The sequence below is a fragment of the Micrasema longulum genome, unplaced genomic scaffold (genome assembly GCF_059751315.1).
Source record: "Micrasema longulum isolate JH-2025_06_02 unplaced genomic scaffold, ASM5975131v1 h1tg001491l, whole genome shotgun sequence".
NCBI classification, from domain to species: Eukaryota; Metazoa; Arthropoda; class Insecta; order Trichoptera; family Brachycentridae; genus Micrasema; species Micrasema longulum.
The window spans coordinates 498,395-522,208 of NW_028278675.1; the positions used below are offsets into that span (position 1 = coordinate 498,395).

The window sequence follows — 23,814 nt, forward strand, 5'->3', positions numbered from 1 at the left end:
TTATTATATTGCATACATTACATTCTTGATGGTTTTATTTGGACATATAATTCATAAATAAAATTTAAAAATGAATGACCGATATACCTAAACATATAACAATGTACTAAGTAAGATACGGAATGCACATAGTGAAGTTTTACATATGATCATTTAATGTTTTAAAAAAACAATTTTTACACATTTAGGCAAAAGTACAAAAAAACGAGACGAAATACCGCGCCGAAAAAGAGGCAACCCCTTGTGCTGGGTGAGGGATAATATATATTAACTAAAACACCATCAAAATTTTACCTAATATATGCATAAAATACCAAATGTACTTGGTTGTAAGACTGAAAAAAAAGAAAGCTTCGTGTTACTAACCAAAGAAATGTAAAGACATTCATATAAAATATTGTAATGAATTATTGAAATATTCTAACAAGGAACAATTAATTAAGGTGGTTTATATGAGGTGTTAACATTTGTCGTGTCTGTTTTTTTACTTATATGAAAATGAGCACCAAAGGTAAAACAAAATGGTAACGATTATACGTCCTTCGAAAGATAATTTTCTGCTTTACAAGATTTTGTGTTTTTTTTTATATATTTTTTTTTACAATATACATAAGAGGTAAAACAGAGTATTAAAAAAATAAACGATAATTACATAGCAATGATATACATTTTAACAGTTAAAATAGTAAACAAAAAAATCTCACAAAGGCATGGCCTGTTCGTGGGTATACAAGAAATGTTTATGAATTTTTGCTCTTATAATAAATAGACAGGTATAATATTTTTGTGTAATATAAGCAAGAGAAAAGAAGGTATTACGTTTGCTTTTACGGTATATATTATTAGATTTTTAAAAAAAAGGAATAACCCGCTAAGCCTCTATTTAGAGGCTTGTCAGCGGGTAGGAAAGAGGAGATATGGAAGGAGATAATGAAAAATATACCACAACACCCAGACCAATTGAGAAAAAATCTTTCTTGGATTTTTTTTCTTGTAACTGGCGGAAATCGAACCCGCGACGCTAGTTTCACAGTTAGCTGTCTTATTAACTGCGCCATGGCGCCTGTCAACTGTATATGTAACGTAAAAGCAAACCCAATAAAAAATTTCTTTTGAATGACGTATAACCATTATTATTTTGTTTAACTTTGAGCGCTTATTTTTAATATTGGAAAAAAAACGGACCCAACTTACGTTAACATAAACAGATAAATAATTAAACTTCGGTTTGAATTTAGTATAGACTTTTGTAATTTTTAGTTATTGAGGCAAGTTGTCAAAGAAATTAATTCGTACATGGGTGTGAATCGAACGCTTATAATCCGAAGTCAGCGAGGCAACTACGGGACTACAACACGACTAATTGTACTGGTAAGAAGGTAGTACTACGCTAGACCGAGGAATCTCTTTGGAACCCGCAATCCAGAGTTTACATTATGATCGTAGTACCATAACTCGAATTTATTATTCAAAGTTCGACATAATAGAAAAATTTTATCACCGCCAAAACCATTATGGTATTATGAATTTCGAACAGTGGAACCTGAGTTGCATAAGAGATCACATATAATATTATATTATGTGTGTTCAGATAAACGGTATGCAAAATGCTGTTTGTAAATAACCGAAATGTTTACCGCAAAGCACATACTTAGAGTCTGCAATGAGTAGGTACGTCACGGCGGAATCTCAAAGGAAAATGTAGCGACACTACAGGGTTTATTTTTTTTAGTGAGATTATAAAAAAAACCTAGCCAAATAAGTTTAGGATAAAATGATTTATGCAAGCTGTGAGAATTTTGTTTTCTTATCATTAATTAAAATAAAAATCCAAAAAAAATTTACAAAATCGACCGACTCATTTTTGGGACACAATACCTGTTGACCTGAAACCGGCTGACATTATCAGTAATATGTACATTATGTACAATAATAACCCTCACCCCCACTAACATGTACAATAATAACACTGATACACTAAAACAAGTACTTAGCATCAATATTATTACGTTATAATAAAAATTATCCTCATAATGTAATTGAGACACATTTTAAACATATTTCTACAGACATATTGAAACCATTGTATAAATTCTATTATGATTTTTGATTTTATGAGAAAAATAAAATAAAATACGCGTGTACCCAATGCAATATCACTAAGATGGCGGGAGCCAAAGGGGATATTTTCAAGGTAAAGGGATAAGAATTGTAAAAATAAGCAGGTAACTGTTAGCTATCGTCAACTGTTACGGGCAAGAAAATTTGACCGTTCGGACTTCATTTAATCAGTCCTAAGGGCCTCGGTTCGTTAAGATCTCGAACGCTGTCACTCTCGGCCCTTTGGGCATCGAAATGTATTTTTGTTATTCGGAGCGATTGAAAAGTCGGCAATAAAGAAGAATCTGTCATTCAAAATAATGCTACCACACAAAAAAGTATTCAGATATCAGTCGTCTATTTCCAAAGCGAGATAGCAGGTTTTTGAAATAGACGACTCATTTATCAAATACTAAACTTGTCCACACAAAAAGTTCGGTCAGTAAACGATCGGAATCTTATCAAGAAGAATTTGTAATATAAAATAATGCTACCGGCACCGTTTTTTGTGAACGACAACAACAGGGCCTGCGTTGAATAGAACAATAATAGCATAGATATTTAAGAAAAACTTCAACCCCAGAGAAATTTAATCGAATTTATGAAATGTGCGAATTAATTATCTTTATTTAGTTTTTTATTTTTTTTATTTATAAAACTGACTGTCCAAACCTTGTATACTTTTTAATCGTTTAAATTTAAAAAAAAAATTATATTTCGTGTTTTAACTGGATTAAAAAAATAGTCAATGTATCGTACTTTATTTTGAATGTAGCTAATCGTCTCGTCCGTTCGGCCGTGACATTGAAAATAACACAATACGCAGATGGCATTGACTCGGGTGAATAGTCGTCGTTCAATACTGAAGGCGTACATAGGCGAGGCACTACATACATACTCGTACTTCGCGTTGCACACTTCGGGCTCCATACGCTCGTACTTCACACTGTGTGCCGTCAGCGTCAGCATCGCCGCTGAGTTCGCCATTATTTGTCTCTGTCTGTATCCCCAGCGAGGAAAACAAACAGAACTGAAGACATTTGTATGACAATGGGAGGCTATTCTATACACTTCGTTAAGGGTAAAACAATAATAACAACAGTCGTTAACAAGTTCAAGTTGTGTAGTAGGTATGCTCGCGATATAAACTCGACTTCAGGTTTATACCTATTTTACACCAATCAAATACGTGCGGATAGTCTCCGTGAATTTACGTAGCCACTTTGCAAGGTAATGAAATAAAAATCAATTAAAAGGTGAGAATTCGAACCATATTATACTAATATAATCCAGAATCCTAAATTTTTTAAACAATTTTTCTTCTGAAACCGATATTTATTTTCTCTCTAAACAACTACAAATAAAATGCTAAAGCCTTAATTGCAAAATATAATTATAATTTAATCTGACTGCATTTAACATGCTTAACATATTTTTTTGTATGCTTTCATACATTTATTTTATCTTGTTGTAAAAAGAAACAAAAAGGCTGATTTAGGGTCATTCACTCAGTGTAGATCCGTTGATGAAAAAGTTTTCTTAAGACCGCGTTAAGAACAAAAAACTTTTTATTTTCATATTTATGTGTTATTTGTTACTATTGTACTTTTTTTTTTAAATATTTTGGACGATAAGACCCACCTCAATTTTTGCTTTAATTTTCAGAGCAAGAAAATGCGTCTTATCGTAAAATACGGTAATTTTTGTTTATTCTTAAAAATTGTATTATTGTTGTAATGCCCGTTGTTTTCTTGAAGTAAATGAACAAACATGAAATTTTACTGTTAAAGTACGCGATACTTATTATATAATTTTGACGAAAATCTGGGTGATAGAAATTTGTAAAATGTTTATCTTATGTAAACCCGATGAAAAAAAACTATATTTATGAATATAAATTTTTAATGCGCATTTTATTAAATTCATGTAGTTTTTACACAAAACACGTCTGATATAGGATACCATCGGCAGCTCGAGGGTTGCAAGTTTTTGGTCGATTGCTGAGAAAAGACTCTAAATCGAGAATATTAGTTACGAGTTCATATTATACTCACTCCCTCTGCCCAATAAGAAAGTTCAGTGTCTTTTTTATTTTTTTTGTCAATAAAGTTTTGTATTTCTGAAATAACTCCGCGTGTGACGTCAGAGGTTCTACTCTGTCAGTTTTTCGGATTGGTTCGTTAACGGTAAGCAAACCGGAAAACTTTTACAACTCTCATATCGTTGGTTGGTTGATATCAACCAGTGACGTCGTTCAAAGAAATGCGTTTTTACTATTTTTTTCGTACATTTTCAAGAAACTTTGCCGTACGGTTTAATGCTCTAATTTTTACCGCAAGCAAGAAAACATTTTTTGTATCCAATTTCCCGCAGGGCTGGAGCTTTTCGTTAAGTACTTAGGTTCGATTTCCTGAGTTTATACTTAAAAACGCAATGTTTAATGACGGGGTTTAAGGAAAAGATGAAAAAATAAAATACTCTTATGTCAGTTAGCACATTATAAATTCAAGATTTTTTTTTACGTCGTTAAATTTTTGGACATAGAATAGTCACCCGAAACAAAACAGAAAATTACTAAGACAATACGCATGGCTGCTAATGTATTAGCATGTAGCCATCTCGTTAGCGAGATCACAGGGGGCCGTTTGCGATACACTGGTAAATATTAGTCTCAAGCGTATAATTATGTATGCTGTGTTCCCAGTTTACACTCATCCATACTTGTTCGAGTCGGGAATCGTAAAAGCTCTGCTGTGAAAGCTCCTACCTTTTAGCCAAATATAAGAATTGTCGTAGTTTTACGCACACATTAGACGCGCTCAGCAAATCAAACACGTAATTCGTCGTCTTCGTAAATAATAAAGATTATTATTCTTTTTATCGCTGTTTTATTCCACTAATTAACTCCTAAAATAAATAATGTTTTAAAGCTTATTATAAAAGAAGTTGATGTTATTACCGGCAATAACGATAATTTGATTGAAACAACAAGCACCGTTTTTCGTCAAATAATTTCATCGGGAAGTAACAGACATAATGTGCACAGAACATAAGCACGACTTTTTAAAAGGATATTAAGCTTTTTAAACGTTTATTCGTTTAAAATTACCCCGAAGTTTATAAAATCGATACGTATTTTTGTTTTATTGATATCTAATGATTTTGATAAAATTATCAATAAAACTCCTTGGATTTTTTCACTTTATTTCATTTGACCGACGAGCGCTTTCTGCGCAACAGTTCATTTTTGGGAAAGTTTGTTATCGGACTGAAATAGGGTGTAAATAATATTTATTATTTAAAAGGTGTTGATAGAACACGTGGAAAAAACACACCTACTTAGGTGAAAGCGCTCGTTGGTCAAATTAAATAAAGTGAAACTAAACCGAGGAGTTTTATTTATAATTTTCTCAAAATTATTAACCATGGAGTTTTAACAAGAAATATCTACAAAAAACATCAATATTATTGGTATTTGGTATATGTTTATTCACTTTACTTATTCATTACAACGCTACACTATATTTTATAAAATAGTGATATATTTGATTTATTTATCATTTAGTCAAGTGTCCTCGGCACAGGTAACCCCAGTGAGGTCACATTATTTTGATTATTAATCTTTGTTTATAATAGAAGAAAAACACAATTTCCACGAGACTAAAAACCCTGTGTGGGATGGCGATACAATTATTATTATTGCATTTTTCAAGTACATTATTTATTTAATTTAAGTTATTTATTGACAATTCTTGAAGAAATTCCATTGTAATAATATAGTCCCCTCAAAATATGCCATATGGCAATAAGCCCGCCAATGTACAAATAACATTATGTACAAAAAGTTAAATAAATAAAAAAATTATAAATATTTTTGTAGAATAGAATCCTCTCTCACAGTACACCGCCAACACATGTTTTCATTAATTTGTCCCATTATGTTACATTGAAATATTACGTATTGTACCTCTTACAACTTATTTTTTAAATGTACCTACACTTAAGATAATATTTAGTTTTACATCTTACACAGTATGATATTTACCAGTCTGAAGATGTCCATTAGATGGTGAAAGAGATAATTGGTCGAATAAACAAGGAAAGTGTACTAAGTATTTTTAATTAGTAACTTACATATGTATAAATATAAGTTATTACATCATTATATTATTTATGTTAGAAACTAGGTAGGAATAGTTTAATTGCATTTTTATGAATGTAAACAAAAATAAGTCAATTTTATAATAGCGTAGCACATGTCTGTATACAGCATTGTGCAAATTAATGGAATAAGAGAATTTTTTTACATTTTTTACGTATAGCAAGACTATGATAAATGCCAATTTGACAGTTGTTTATCGCCAACAATTATGACGTACAGTTCATTAATCCTTTGGGAGCTCATATTGGTGTTTGTTGGTGTACTAGCTGTTGTTTTTTTTTTTTTTTACATTTTCTCAATAAAGGACTAATTTTATAAATTGCTTGCTTATAAATAGTGTTTTTGAGTTGTAACCAACAATCATGGATATCACTCCGAGGAAAAGGGAAAAGATTATAACCTTAAGTAAACATACATCAATGACTCAGAAAGAGATTGCAAATTAATGTTTTATGAGTCAGGGAGCAGTCAGCAAGATTATAAAGCAGAAAAGAGAATCAGGTTCAGTTGAAGCAAAAAGAATTGGGAAATATGGAAGAAACCGGAAAACTAGTGTCCGAGATGAAATATCTTTAATCAGAAATAGTAAGTTAAACCCCAGAAAAACTAGTTATGAACTTCCACAAGACTTGGCAGCCACTGAGGTGATGATACATGACTCAACAGTATGAAGAAAACAAGTTGAATCTGGAAGGAAAGTAATTCAAGAAGAGAAGAAACAACTCCTGAAGCCTCTTATGATGAAGCAAAGGCTCATTTGGGCTAGAAAATATACTAAATGGACTGTAGAAGATTGGAGGAAGGTGCTGTTTTCAGATGAGACCCGCTTTCTCGTGCAGTGATACTGCACAAAATTTGTTAAAAAAAGTGGGGTTGAAAAACTCACTGAGGCTCATATTGACCTAACGGTGAAATAGCCGGTGAAGAAGATGTTTTGGGGCTGTTTTTCGTATCTTTGATACCTATAGAAGGAATGATGAATAGTTCAAAGTAGAAAGGTCTATTGGATTGAGTAAATTTTGCTTTAATAGTGGGGCTGTATTTCAACAGAACTCAGCTCCTTGTCACGTAACGAAGTTTATGCTTAAGTATTTCAATAATAAAAAAAATATCTCTTTTAGACTGGCCTGGAAATACACCTGACCTTAACCTTATAGGAAAATTGTAGGCGATTTGTTAATCTAGGATACAAACATTGGACTGCATCACCAAGATAAAAATGATAGAAGCTGTTATTCAGATGTGGTTTCAAGATGACATAATAAAATAAAATTGCCGAAGTTTAATTGATTCCATGCAAAAACGTGTTCAGGCTGTTATAAAAGCAGAAAGAGGACATACATCATATTAAATAAAAAATATTTTAGGATAGTACGTCATCTGTAACTCAAAATATTAATAAAAAACATATTTTATGATTACAAGGAATTTTATTCCATTAATTCGCACAATACTGTATCTTTCTGTAATAGACAAATGTCTCATATAAACAATAAATTATGCAGTTTTTGTCAGGTAATTGTGTGCATATTTGTACTGTCATTGCACCAAGCCCTGTTGGCGGGAGATATGAATCAAGCACCGTCAGAGTTGTGTGCGCAGTGCACTTTCGATACAGGCAATAACAATAGCAGCCGTCCTATGATCAATGGTGCATTATCACAATGTACTACTACAGGTGCGTTCGCGGAAAACTTAAAGTGACCCGACCGTAGAAGGCTAGTCACTACTCACCAGTCACCAGTCACCAGCCACTAAACACCTACCAATGGTCCGGAGCAAATAGCAAGGTTAGCTAATGTCATGCCCGCTGGAGTAGGTATTCTAACCCTGCGCAGCTGTTTTGAGAACAAAAACAACCAAGCCTATTGACAAATAAATCGATTTAGTCCGCCTGAATTTCCTGTGAAAAAAATGCAATATTTGTACGAAATAGTTAAAAAAACTTGCAGGACTCGATTTCTTTGAAATTTTTTTTTACACGGGGGTCAGTTTTACGCAGTACTGTTTAGAAAAATCGTGTAAAAAAGAAGAATGGTGGTTAGGTTTTCTTGCATAAAAATCATTACCAGAAAAAGAAATGATCACTATTTACTATTTATTGTATCTTAATTTGATTGAAAAAAATATATCATGACAACAAAATACTTAATAAAAACATTTCAAAGATGATTCACTATCACTATTTATTTATTTCTTTTACATACTACCTAAGCCAATATCAGCAGTTATATGAAGAAACATATGCACAAGAAACTGAACAAAAATTAAATAAAACTATTGAGCAAAGACAAACAAGGGCAATATCATATTATTATATTGCAAGCCTAGTAATTAAAAGTGTATTACGAAAAGGAATAGTATTTGGCATTGTTAAATTAATGTTTATTTTTTTTTTAAATCAATTTTGTACCGTTTTTTTTTCGAAACAATGTCAAAAAAAGTATCGTGTATTTAATTCGTATGGAAAATTCAAATTAACAACATCGATAAATCTTTCGTAAATCATTCACGATCGAGCTTGAAGGTGTTTATATGATTACAATGACTAAATAATGATATTCAATAATAGGTAGACTGCATTCATGTTTATGAGGACGCAAATCATAATAAAAAACACTGTGTCAAACATTTAAATAATAATGTAAAAATCCCTCAATAAGAAATATACAACAATCTATAAAAGATACCATCAATACAAATTGCAATGTAAAATACTAAATTTATAACTATAGCACAAATCTAACGAGAACTTTAAAAATACATTTTTTTTTTTTTTAGAAAACAAATATTCGCGTTCTTATGATTTACCCAAATATTTCATTTTGAGGGCCATTTTCAACGAGTTGTAAATAACTCACTATCAGAAAATGGGATCAAGTTGGGATAGAGTGGGATCCGAACCACGGACCTTTGAGCCGTGAGTCCGAGACACTAGCCACGGAAGCACAACAACCTGATAAATTTTTGTGAAACTGTATTATACTAAGAATACCGACCTAGTCGATAAAAAGTGTCAGAAGAGACATAGATATTTTTATTATTAGCCACTAAAAAAACTGTTATGACCAATTTCTCATTTTGACCAGTGTGTTTTTTGGATGGCTAGATAATATAGCCTTTAGCAATAAGTCCGCCAAAGAGCATATATTATTGTAATTATAGATTTAAAAAAATCAGATTCCAATTTTGTTTAAATACTTCAACAACTCGACAAGCAAACATCTAACTGGCCATGTTATTAATTAAGTGCATCGATAATATTATCATTACGAAGAATTTAAATTAACATATAATATAAACGAATACTCTGAAACTTTATTTAATCTAAAATTTTGAAATGGTAAATACATAATTATGAATGTCCTAATATTAACTACTAATTATCGTTAAACTTTATATTAACTAATAATGTAAATATACCTATAATACATTTTATACTTTTTAAGGAATAACATTTTATGCAACACACATATAAAAAGAAATCACACAGAACGTATTACTGTTTATTATCTTTACAGCCATCAGTTTTCATAACACCCCTTGTATGATTTAAGTAAATTAAAAACGTATAACACATGTATACGTTCTGTGGTGAAAATAACACGGGACGACACCAGCAAAGCGCAAACATTGAAACTGATTAAACTGTTGTATGAGAGAAAAGTCAACAGGAATCGGTGCGCGTAAAGGGTTGGGTGGATGCGGTGTGTGTTAACCCTCCCACTGCGTCACATGGCCCAGGGACAGAAGGGACAATGCGGAGGTTCCCAAACTATGTCGGCTATTCGGTGACCTCCCGCACTCGATACAGCACTCATTTCGGTTTGTAACACTTTATACCTACAATAAGGTATAATATTTATATTCTAGTACTACTGAAATAAATATTTGCAGTTCAACAATATTTTTGTTTTTATCTTTGTAAAAATAAAAGAAAGTGTTCAGTAGACTCAAATCAGTGTTTGATTTCTTTTATTGTAAGTTTAAATATAGAGTTCTACAAAATAAACAACAAATCAATAAATAATACGAAGATAATTGTGAATATTTTTTTGGGTAAATCATAACACACAGTGAATCCGAACCGGATGTGGTCCCGTGGCTAGTGTTGCAGACTCGCTGATCAGAGGTCCAAGGTTCGAATCCCCATCTCTACTCTAACTTAATTCCCATTTTCTGATAGTAGGTTATTTAAAACGCGTTGGAAATGAATGGCCCATAAAATTAAAGTATTTGGAGAAATCATAGGAGCGAAAAATACATATTAAAAAAAAAAAAACATTTTTTAATTCTACGTCTGATGTTTTTTACAGATGAATATTGCGTGATTCGTTTAGTTTAAGTAACATATTATAACTATGTTTGGTTTACCATATCTATGTACGTTTAGCCTAAAGTCTAAATCATTTGAATAAATCCGTAGCACGTGACAACAAAATAAATTGTTTTAATTAAATTACAAATTTAGAAGCTTCAATTAAATTAATTTAACAATAGAATCACCATGTAAAGCGCCCTTGAGGTATTTTATTACGAAAATGGCGCTATATAAGTTATCCATAAACATAATAATAATAATAATAAAGTCTAAAAATATTTTCAAACTTAAACTAAAATAATTTTTAAAAAAAAACTCAAATCTGTAAAAATGTCGAATTCAACATAAAAATTGAGAAAAAATATCATAAAATATACATAGGGAATCCCATTAAGAAAGGTCTATGGAGTTTTGATATTAACGGGTATTATAACGTGTCGTTGGCATATTCGAACTTGCATATGCCTAAACTACATCATTATTACCTATCCGCACCTAATGGTGCACAGGGCACTGCATTGGTACACCAATTGCCGTGTATCTTGATCATTTGTGTTACATGAAAGTAAGATGATCAGTCTTACACTTCAGATTCCAGTCCAGGGACTATGAAATATTCTGGTGTAAAAACACTCTTTCAAATCAATATTTCATATCAACCACGTCGGGAATCGAACCCGAGACCTCTTGCATGGTAGTCGAACGCACTGACCATTACACCACGAGGCCGCCTAAAATACTGTTGATCAATGATTTTTTCACGGGATTTTCTATATCTCCGCTTTGGGAACCGCTGTTCTAGCAGGGCGGTACGGGGCGCCCGTGTCTAGGTTAACCGATAGAAGATAATATGGCACGGGTACGGGGCCGGGGCCGAGGCGCGCCTGCTGGCACAGGGGACGCGGTCGGACGGTGTAACGCAGCGCCACCCGCCGTCGGTAATTTGCAAATCATCCGCGGGATTACATCTGACAAGAGCTGACATATTGGAAACCGTGGCCGACTCTACCAGGCTGTTTTTGCTTTTATTTACATGGAAAATACTCCGATTGGTGTGGCAGAGGCTCAAGAAAGTATTACATCTGTTAACTTAAAGCTAACAAAATAACAGCTAGCCAACCCAGCGTACCCACTGTATCTGAACCTCAGAGGCAGACGGATGCAAATCTAGAATTTGATGAAATGACATTTCGATTTTCGTATCCAGTTTATTTCATTTCATTTATTTCATTTCATTTATTTATTCAGATATTTAGAACATTACAGAAAAAAGACCCAATTCATTCTAAATACAATAATAGATCACAAATTACAGTGGATAGTTATGTTATTAAAATAATATGACAAAATGTAAAAAGAAAAATTAAAAGTTAGAAAGTGTTTTCCTAAGGGAAGGCCCACTGTCGTGAAATAAGTCGACATCCGAGGTGATGCGATTAAGTAGCAAGATTGCTCTACCAACCGGCATAACCATTGGCAGATTGGTTCTGCATCGTGGTAGGTAAAACAATCGATGCTGTCTTTGTCGTAGATAGTTATCAGGTACGAACAGACCTACATCCATCAGAATTTCTGAGTTATGTATGCGACCACCGATGACCTGGAAAAGGTGAACACCCAAATGAACGTCCCTCCTCCTCCATAATGACTGATAGCCTAGCATCCCCAGTAAAAAGTCGGTTGGGAAGAGCCAAGGATAATATCCACACTCTTTTAGGTACAGATAGCGCAGAAATTTTTTCTGCACTCTCTCCACCATCAAAGAGTATCGAGTCTCATGTGGCGACCAAATAATGGAACTAAACTCCAAACGACTTCTTACCAAGGAATTATACAATGTCCTCATAATCTGAGTGTTAGAAAAGATCTTGGCATTTCTAAGACAAAACCAAGCATTTTAAGGGAGTCATAGTATTTAAGTTCATGTCCATTGATTTTGAAGAAATGTAAGTCTTATAATAAAAGAATCAATGTATTAAGATACTAAAATACAAATTAATGTTCTGAATTATTAGTAATTAGAAAAAAAGAGAAAGAAGATTCTTTAGGCTATTGTTGAACATTTGACGTTGGATTTGCATCCGTCTGCCTCTGTGGTACAGATATTATCATAGAAATATTGATTTTCATAGATCGAGAAAACTTTTAATCTATCACGTAAAATAAACAACAAGTCGAGTGAGTAACGTGATTCCCTATAGAAATCCTGATGATCGTCCAGTATACTACCGCACAGATAGGTAAGGGAACTGAAATATGATTTAAAACTTAAAAAAAAAACGATGCGGCGTAAATTGAACATCGTCCGAAAATTTTCCGATCCTAAATGGGTGTCTATAGATTTGATTTAATAAACTTGTTTGATATACAATTTTACTAATTGTGATGCATATAAAAAAACAAAATAACTTACATCACTCAAATGCTGTAAACATCACATTGACTTTTTGTTCTCTACTTACCTATACTTAAATAATACCTGTTGTAAACTTAAATGTTTTTATTTAAATTGTTGTAATTTTTTACTTTCATTGTCGGCCTTGTGGTGTAATGGTCAGCGCATTTGCCTACCATGCGAGAAGTCTCGGGTTCGATTTCCGACATGGTTGCTATGAAATTAAACAGGGCGTTTTCACACCAGAATATTTCATAGTACCTGAAGCGTAGGACTGATCACCTTACCTTCACGTAACAAAAATGATCAAGATACGCCGCGATTGGTGTACCAATGCAGTGCCCTATGCACCATTAGATGCGGAAAAGGAATGGTGATGAATTTTTTACACATATAATTATGTACCTACCTACTTTGATGCAGTATTTCAACTTTTTTATGTACATCTATAAAAAATGCCACGGACGATAATATATCGCTAGCCCGAAGTAACAGTGAGATAAACCCGAAATTTCAAATTTTGCAGATATGTTCATAAATGAATGTTTTCAAATAATAAAACATTGAAGTTGGATAGTTAACTTATGTGAAAATAAAGATTTCATAATCTAATTCAAATAATTCAACTTAGTCAGACCCTTTGCACACCTCAAAGTCCGATTATCTCAGAATGTGTTCTCCAGAGATATCTCACTGTTGCTTGGGGCTAGCGATATGTCGAAATTTCGTGCCTAAAAATATTTTCATTTTCGATAAATATGTAGATAACCATTCATGATCGCACCTCTGCGTAGACCGTAAACTGAAAACGTGTTGATTAATAGTCTCGCGTGCTTATATCATTGTTTGTCGAGGGGGGCGTTGCGCGTCGGCATTCTCGGAAACTAATCCTTAGGTTTTATTTGTTGTTTACCAACACATGCAGAGATAAAGAGATTTATATATTACCTTTGTGTTTTTGCCACAAAAAACGAAACAGAAAATAAAATATATTCCGTGAAATGTACAGTAAATTTCTCTATTCTTGAACTCCATACATTTTCTAACAACAATGGTGCGAATATTCCGTCATCTTGGACTCGACCTCGAATATACAGTTGAAATAATTGATTAGGGAACATATGTTTACTACCTGTTAGTAAATAGTGGAAAAGAAAGCCACTTCTCGGTTCGTGTCACGTGATAGCTAAACAAAGCCCTAACAGACAAATTACAAGCGGAATTATTTAATGACATAGGCAAACATTCTGACAACCGAGTCTTGTTAACATCGGAGGAAAATTGACAACTAACATGGCAAAACGAAATCGACATCTAAATGGGAATTAGAGGACGGTACATACCAAATCGCCGTATAAAATATATAATTATAATCATCATCTAGAGCCCTACTTATTCGACATTAAAATCGAGTTGAAACCTACTTGTGTACTTACAAGAAGATTTAATTTCTTTTAAATTATCTGTCAACAACGCTCCTTTGAATTATGTTGAAATGCACTCCATCACTTATGAGTAAACTGGTTTCGGCAAAACTAGCGGCTGTGGTTAGAATGACTGTAATTAGTAAGGTTGGTTGATAGGTCTTGACAAGAATGATGCCAGATTTTGAAAAGGTCGATGCTAGGTTTTCGTCCTCAATAGGGTGGCGCTTGGAATAGCGAATGTATGAAAAATGAGTTTCTTTTGAGCTTAATAGGTTTGAATTATTCGGTCGACCGAGAAGAGTTATGAATGTGAGGAAACGAGATGCCAAGACAGGCGTTCTATCCTCACTGCCTACCCCTACGGAGATACATTGTTATGTTATTTTTTTATTGCTTTAATATTTTTATTAACTATACTAAACGCATCTTATTTAGGTACCAACAAACCACTTGAAAGAAGTATGTTCAAATGATTTTTTTATTGATACAATTATTAAAATATGAGAACATGTCAATCAAAAACTTGATCGTAAATAATAAATGGATATTCCGTATAGATTGACGTCAAATTGGACCAATTGCTTCTGATTAAAATCATTGAAAATAATTATTATTATTGACTATAATTATTATTTATTGATTCGAAGTGAGTTGTGTGTCTCCTTTGCGCGCTGACCCAACCACTAATGAGGTAGGATGACCCCCCGAAGAACGCAGAAGGCGTTGCTAAAGTCAACATTCGACTGGCAATGTTTTAATAAAAACTGAAGTTGAAAGAGCCGAATGGGAATATTTTCGGACGTGACAAAAAGATATCGGCAGTAAGAAATGTATGGTCAACAATTGTCGCATTCAAGCGAGACGACTTTTTGCGTACCACTCGCTATTTCAAGGTAAAAACACCATATCTTCGCCTTAATTTGAATATAACGTAAGTCACTAAAAGGCTGTGTACACGTGGACAATACAATATTGTTTTGTTCCAGGACTCGACCATTGTCCACGGGTAAACAGCAATTTGTAGGACAAAAAATGTTCCGAGACATTATCACCGAGATAGACGGGCAGGCTATATCCTGGGAACAATAATTACCCTCACGTCCTCGCATGAACACGAACGGACAGAAACTTGTGACAATAGGAATTTGTTTGACGTGAACGTGTCGCTCCCGCACATTTTTTCTGGGGAAAATGGCGGCAAAAAAACTTTTTTTTTTAGTCCGTTCTATAACAATTCCAATACATCTCGGTAAAAAAAAATATTTATCGTGAAATTGCTCGTAATAAACGCCGTCGCGCATTGATTTTTGCAGCGCTCACGTGTGAACTGCGACCGAATTTTCGTATTGTCCCAGCGTTCTGTCCTGCGCGGTCAAGGCTGTTCACGGAGCTGGGACAAGACAATGTTGTCATATCCATCGTATTGTCCACATGTGAACGGCCCTTAAATGGTAACTTTACAGGAGACAATAAAAACTTAATAAATCAGTAATATCGAATAAAACTTTAGTGGTTTTTTTTAAAACAAAATACTTTGTTTTGTTTAACTATACATGAATTTTAAAGTGTTTCGTCAAAACAAATGTAAACAACTGTAACTACTGACCACTTACTGACTTACGGTGTATTTAATGGAATTTACATTTTCTTTGAGATACGCTTTTTTTTTTAAAATGATTTTTATGCATTTTTTGTCAACAATTTCTGGAGTTCGAATGACAGAGATAGATGCTATTTTGTATGGTAAAAAATATTAAATCAAAATCTCAAATACAGAAAAAAATTACTTACGTTGTATTTAAATTAAGGCGACGATATTTGTATTCTATAGTGCTCGACGAACAATTTGCTTTGCTCTATTTTGTTGTGTGTAAAATATGAGCATATTAATGATATATCGACTAAACGTTAAAATGTCAATATTTCATGTCAATTCCAAATATAAAAATACATACAGTAATGATTTTAAGTGCTTAATTATTGAAACATAAATTGTTATTTTATGAGAAAAGTTTTTGGTTACAAAAATGTTACAAAAATGCGGCAAGCCTTTGTGAAGAAAACTATTTAATTTTTATGACGTATCGTTGTATTACAGAAAAAAACTTATAAACATACACAATCCAAGTTTCGCTATTTATCCAATCTAACAGAAACTTTTGTTTTTATGCCCCAATGTCCAAAATGTGTAGATGGTAAATTCGTCACAAAACTTGGAATTTTTTGGGATAGATCGTCCCGCTTTCCCTAGATCTCGTCGTCACTAACACCGGTGGGATGAAGAAGGATTGGCATGGTTTAGCTCAAAGATTTGTATCAAGATCGCGTTTTTTTTTATATACTGTATTTTTATATTTTACTGTCCTTTTTTGTCTTTGTTACAAGTATTTGTGTTCTGTTTGTTTAGTTTCTTGTGCATCTTCTTCGCAATCTCGATCCTGGGGATTTAGTTTGCAGCAAAGTCCTTCATCTCGTTTTCCGCTGGTCTCTATTATCTGCAGCTCTCTTCAACTCGGTTTATGAGGCGCAGTTCAAATCCTCGCACACTTGCTCTAAATACTCCCGTCAGAGACGCCCTCTGTACGTAATTTGTTTCCTCAGCCATTCCCTCTATTATGTCATGCAGGGGACTCTCACGGCGCATGACGTGGCCGATCCATTGGGCTCGCCTCTCTAAGATGTCCATATATTTATTTATTTAAGCGTGGGAATTGGCTTAGGCCGTAAATACATATTTTTTAAAAATTGTTCACAATTGAATTAAAATAAAATTTTCCGTAGCAAAATGCACGACGACATTTAACTAACGTTTCCTCGGACTGGACTTGAATTTGGATAAACTAAACCATACGGTGCGAGTAAAAATATTGAGTTACATGCGACCAAACAAATTGAATACAAATTGCTGTCGCTGACACGACAATGCCCATCGTTTAATATTGATTACGATTACCCACATAATGAAATCAGTTTGAGGTCGTATCACAATTTAGTCAATTTGTGACAAGAATGTTTATGAATTACATAAAACGGAAGTTAAAGTTTCTCAATGTAATTAATTAGTCGATTTCTCGTCACGTTGATCCGCACTCGTCCCACGTGATTTGCTGTTGGTTTTCTGTCTTACCGTAGAGCGCGCAAGATATTAGATCAAATGTCAATTTAACTATTAATTATTAATTTTCCACATTTCGTGACGTCATGACGCCTTGGCGCTATTTATAGAAAGAAAGGGGAGCCTTCATTATGTGATAAATAATTAGAACATACACGTACGTCGATATAGTCTGTCTGTCAATATAATACAGACAGGGATTGTTCGAACGAATTAGAGCGAGAGGGCTTAGGACAATTACGGTCCCCAAATAATTGCTAGCCGCGAAGCTTCGGAAAATAGTGGTAGCAAAGTAAACATGCTTTCTGAGAAAGGCTTTGGGAGAGTCGGGTAACTTATATTGGGCAATCTGAGATCCAATCAAAATGGCAAATAAAAGTCAAAATAATTTAACGTTAAAAAAGAATTAACTCACTGAGAAAACTGTTATTTAAAACATATTGCTGTAGTTTTGTTTGACATTTATATTTAGATTTTATTCGGTCTGCGTTTACAAATAATAGTGGCTCAAATCACAGATAATGTCCGATGATTGCGACAAGATTTTTTAAATGGTAAATCAATTGGCGCACAAGCGCTAGTACCTTTGATGCCTTCATCGAACTATAAATCAAACAAAGGAGCTTCGGGCATTTTTATTGCATAGGTACGGCTATAGTATGCAGATAAGAGAAGGTGGAATCGATTCATTACAAAAAAGTAAAAATATATTTGATTATTTCTGAAAAAACCTTTTTGGGAATTAACACTGATTTCTTAAAAATAAAGCGTAATTCTAAGTACCGCCTTTACAAAATGTACGAAATAAAAAGAAGATATTTGTCAATTATTTTTTTGTATTGATTGAGATTTTACTAATATTGGCGTTAATATTGTCGGCAGATGAAAATGATTTAATTTAAAGATCACTGAGATTTCAATATATATTTAAATTTTAAATTCTCCTTGTCCAGGCGAATGAAGAATACAGTTCAGAACCAGAAAGCTGGACAAACGTTTTTGACTCGATGGCTGCTCTCAGGTAAAAATCCTAACTAGGGAAATCGAGTGGAGATAAGTCCTCCTCGTTGTGCGGTGGTTGACGGGTTCTCCTACCATTCGTGAGGCCCTGGATTCGATTCCTGGCAAAGTGGAAGTAAAATATTGATTCAAATCATTAAATTTGTACAAACTAAAAGGACTCTAAAAACAGAAACGTAGTATCAAATTGTTGGTTTTCAGTAGATCGTTAAAACAAACATGATCTCCGCAGAGTGCGTTTGTCACGGGCAACTTTTACAACAATGGATTACACATAAATACTTGTATCAATAATGAACCATGTAATTATAAGATAGGCTCTAATCACGCGCGAATTTCTCGTAATACGCGCGATCCTCGCCGCGTTTTCACACTCGCGTGGTAATTAGAAAACAGAGAATACGCCCAATGCTCTAAACAAATAATATGAGGAAAAACGACCGATGACCACCATTTCTTGGCCTTCCGGTTCAATATTGACAAAATTGATGGTTTATCAATGTCAGTAGAGATGGGTGGGTGGTTTTGGCACAATTTCTCTATTCGCATCACAAATAGCCGAGTTGACACTATCAATAAAATCGATTTCTAAATTTAAGACGAACAAGTATAACAAACATCTTCATGGTTAGATTTATACGAAATTGATATTAAAAAGAGAAAACTACGTAAATACTCGTCTAAATTGAAAACATCTTCATCTTTTGGTTGGCGGCGTATGGATAAATGCGTATTCATTTATTGGTTGGATTGAAGGTACCATTACATTAATATTATGTATTGCATCCTTTTATACTTATTTCAGACGCAATATACCCATCTAATTAACATAGGTTTTAAGATTTACCACCTTAAACTTAATCCATTATTTTTGGATCTATTTGCTTTTTTTGTAAAACATAAGCAATAAAACCCCATTAATCTGTCATATTATTAACAGTGTAGAGAAGATTGTTGAAAATTGCAATTACGCTAAGGGAAAATGCGTTATTTTACAGGGCTTAATACCTTGAAAATAAGTGACCAAAAGTAAGAATATCAAGCTCACAAAAAACAAACTCAGATAAAAAAATCTTAAAAAAAAAAACAGATACGAAGTTTAAGAGCGTAGCTGAATAATATGTAAAGAAGACAACACTATCATTGACAAACTGATTTTATATTTTTTTTTATTTGTTTATTTTTTTTTTAAATTTAATTTTAATTTTTTTTTATTTTTATTTCATTTTTTAAAATATCACTAAAACTCTACACTCCATTGTCAAATAAAAAAATATAAATGTAAATAGGGGCTAGATTTCTTATTGTCCATGCGCTCTGTAGCTGCAAGACGTGTAATCTAGCTCCTATATATCATTAATGGAGACGAGAAACAAGAATCCTAACCGTCCATGCGCTCTGTAGCTGCAAGACGTGCTGGGATATTTATTTATTGTACAGTGACCTTAAGGAAATTTTCACAAAAACGGCGCTATATAAATTATCCAAATATAAATAAATAAGTGGATTAAAACGTGCTTTTTGAGTTCTACAAAAAAACCACATGCATCAACTAATTTCTTCATGAACATTTCGCCTTTGGGTACTGAGATATGTGGATACCAAATTTGTTTTTGTATAATTTTTTCTCCAAACAAATTGGGTAAGTAATGAAACGCGAGTATGGAGTATTTCATTATACTGAAAATGCAATCGTGTCGGTATTTTATTAAACTTCTGAAACCAAGTATCACAATAAGAATACCCACTCCAAAAACCAAATAAATATTACCACGAATACTTTACAATATTTAGAGTTTTAGGGTAATTTGATTATTATTTTTAGACTGATTAAATGTATAAATATCGCGAAAGAAGCATATCACCGAGCTAGAGCGATAACCAGATATTTGCTCTCGCACGTCATTATCTTATTGCAGTGTTGGTCTCCTAGAGCCTCTGACGCACAACGGGCATGGATCGATAAGGAGAAAATGCCATTTTACGTTAGCATTTAGCTTTCGTTGTTCACAAAATGACACAAATCTTATTGCCTTCTAATTGCGGCTGAAGACATGTATCGACGCATTTATTACATTTATTAACTATTGAAAAATATATCTCATGTTATGAACACACGTTAACAGATTGTCGAGATATAATATGATATGAAAACAGGACGGACATAAAAAATAACTCATTCGGGAACAGCGAAATAATTATAATAAAATAAATAAAACAACTTTGTTTTTAACCACTAATTTTTATTTTTCACCGACCGGTTTCAAAGCAAACAAGCTTCTTTGTCAAGGTTTACGTAACTAATGAATTGATTCCTTTTTATTTTATTTCTATCATGTTCACTAAATACTACACGTGGACCCAATAAATCAAGTGGTTTTTTTCTTACACGGGTGGTAATCAGAAATCATTATTTTCGAAGTAAGACAGGAGAGGACTAAAAGAGGCAAAATAATTATTTACAGATTACAAAACATACCGCAGACACAAGAAACAAAGGTATTGTTAGGAAAGAGTTTTTTTAAAAAGGGTTTTACAAATTTTATATTTGAAGCACTAACTTTGTTTCTAACCAGTTTTTTTTTATCAAATAAACAATATTTCTTTTAGTCCACTCCCATCAAGTTTCAAACGTATCCATTTCACATTACCATTATTTTCGAGATGAAAAGACTTGATTCATTATTCTCGTTGGCAGCATACTGATAAAATAAAATAGGAAAGAAATCATTAGTTAAGTATACCTAGAGGAAGAAGCTTGTTTAGCTTTGAAACCGGTCGGTGGAAACAAAAAATAGTGGTTAAAACAAAGTTGTTTTATTTATTTTATTAAAGCGTTTTACTTAAAATTTTGGTCTCTTTAATTTCAGATAAATGTATTTTTATTTATTGTATTTTACCGGGCATTGGCAGTTTGATATTCAGTTTTTATATTAATATAATACAATATAGAGCCAGTTCATTTTTTTTTAATTGTCAGTGTGTCGTATTTTTAAAATTATTATTTTATCAAATTCAATGTATAATTTCACTAAATTCTATTATTTTACTATCGGCTGATACCTTTTTGGGGTTGTTTTTCTATATATTTGTTTCAGTTTCCTACACTTTGCCAGTTTAGATTTTTTTTACTTACATTATTTTTGTAAGTTTTTAATAATTTAAAAACATTTTAGATTTTTTTGTAAGATTTCCACATTTAAATCATTACTAGGATTGAATATGTTGTATTTTGCAAAAATCAGTAAATGCTATCTACCTACCTCAGAACAGGTACTTACTATACCGGTGAGGGTAGACAGTGTCTATTACACATATTATGTTTGCTTATAATTTAATTGTATTAGATACCTTTCTTACTGTTTTGCAAGCATATTGCATTATTTACTATAATCAACGCCGATTTTCGGCACTGAACTGAACCGAATATTGTATTAATGTAAAATAAATACGCATCAAAAAGTAGATAATGTTTTTGTTCCTTGTATTTGTATCATTCGCGAATATTTAGCGCGTGGGATAACACTATTTTATGAATAAATCAAATTATTCTATTCAGTCGTAATATAGTTATAACACAGACGACAATAGATAATTTACTGTCAATGTATTCTGCGATTCTGTCATTGTGCCAAATTATTATGATTATGTGCACGATTGAAATAACAATTGAATTTGTATCGGTAGTAAAAACTTGCGGTATTAAATCCGGATGAATTATTTATCGGAGGAAAAGCTGCGAAGTTTTACTGGTCAACGATTCGATACTATCTGCTGTCACAACTTGATTAGATCAATCGTTATAGTTGTATATTTATATATATATGTATAATATGTATATGTTTGGGTAATTTATATAGCGCTATTTTTGTGAAAATCGCCTCATGGGCGCTGTAAAATAAATAAATATCCGAGCACGTCTTGCAGCTACAGAGCGCATGGACGGTTGGGAATCTAGTTCCTCGTCTCCAATTATGATATATAACAATAATGATATGTAGAAGCAAGATTACAGCACGTCTTGCAGCTACAGAGTGCATGGACAGTAAGAAATCTAGCCCCTATTTATTTATTTTCATTTTATTTTATTTGACAATAGTTTAAGTTCTATTGGTCTATATAATGGTTTTGTTTTTTATGGTTACTTTAGTTTTTTATTGTTGATTATGTTAATGATAATTAGGTTAATTGGAGGAATTACGTTTTTTTATTGTTATTATTATGTTAACTTTGTTCAATAGCTAATCTTAGGCATGTTTCACATTTTGTAAAATGTTTCCCTCGGCACGGGACACCCCCAGTGAGGGAACATTATTCTGTATAAAAAAAAAACAAACAATGTAAAAGTACAAATAAATAAAATAAAAGTGATATTTCAAAAAACGAAATAAAAAAACAAATTTATAAAAATAGAAGTTAGATTACGACAAGTCTTGCAGCTACTGAGCGCATTGCACGGTTGAAATTCTAGACCTCATTTACCAAATTTAGATATTTGATAGTTGATAATATTAACATAATATAATTTATATAATATGATAGCTAACATCACAAAAAGTCTTGCAGCTACAAAGCGCATCGACGAGACGATAGTTACAACGTATAATGAATTGGATTCCGTGTAGTAAAAATGAATGTTCAGTCTCTTAAGTGAACACAATACCATTGTTCCTCTAATGATAATGGGGATTAAAACAATGTTTTTCAGTCGGAGTTTGTTTATTAGACGATCGTTTCCTATCCAGCTGCGTTTGATTGTACAAATTGATTTCTTATAAAATTCGTGTAAGGTTTATCCCGTTGTCAATAAGGTATCCATAAATCCCTAGCGATGTTGAGGAGATTTTCCACAGCAGCGAGCAGCGCGGCGCGGACGCGGGGGCGTATGGCCATGCAGACGCGGTGGATATATAAGTACCTACACGACGTGCACAACTGTTAGGGCATCCGATATGACATATATTTATTCCGCCCGCGCAGGTCGCGCCGCGGCGCGGTACAGAGTGTCCCCGATCGATTTCCTATAACATTTTCCTCGGATCAAAACAACTTTATGTAAATTCCTTCGGCGGTTGCCGTTAGGTTTTCCTTGCGCCGTGTAAACGCCGGTACAGACGACCGGAGAGGTTTCTTATACATTTCCGGGAGGAATATTTAACCCACTTTAGCCTACGCTTAATGCGGTGAAGTATTTGGGTCGACACGGGCCGTGTAAGGACACTTGAGGTAAACAGGAATTACGCAAGACCCATAAGATATTCATAAACCGGGTTA

At 33.2% G+C, this 23,814-nt stretch overlaps 1 protein-coding gene and 1 long non-coding RNA gene across 2 annotated transcripts in view; one reads left to right on the forward strand and one right to left on the reverse strand.

Moving 5' to 3' along the window:
- Positions 1-23,814, reverse strand: part of twin (CCR4-NOT transcription complex subunit 6-like twin) — a 486,185-nt gene that overhangs the window by 58,534 nt on the left and 403,837 nt on the right. The window lies entirely within an intron of this gene.
- Positions 3,228-7,588, forward strand: LOC148275217 (uncharacterized). Its single transcript, XR_015824088.1, has 2 exons — positions 3,228-3,356; positions 7,384-7,588. It is a non-coding gene; the product is annotated as an uncharacterized LOC148275217 (long non-coding RNA).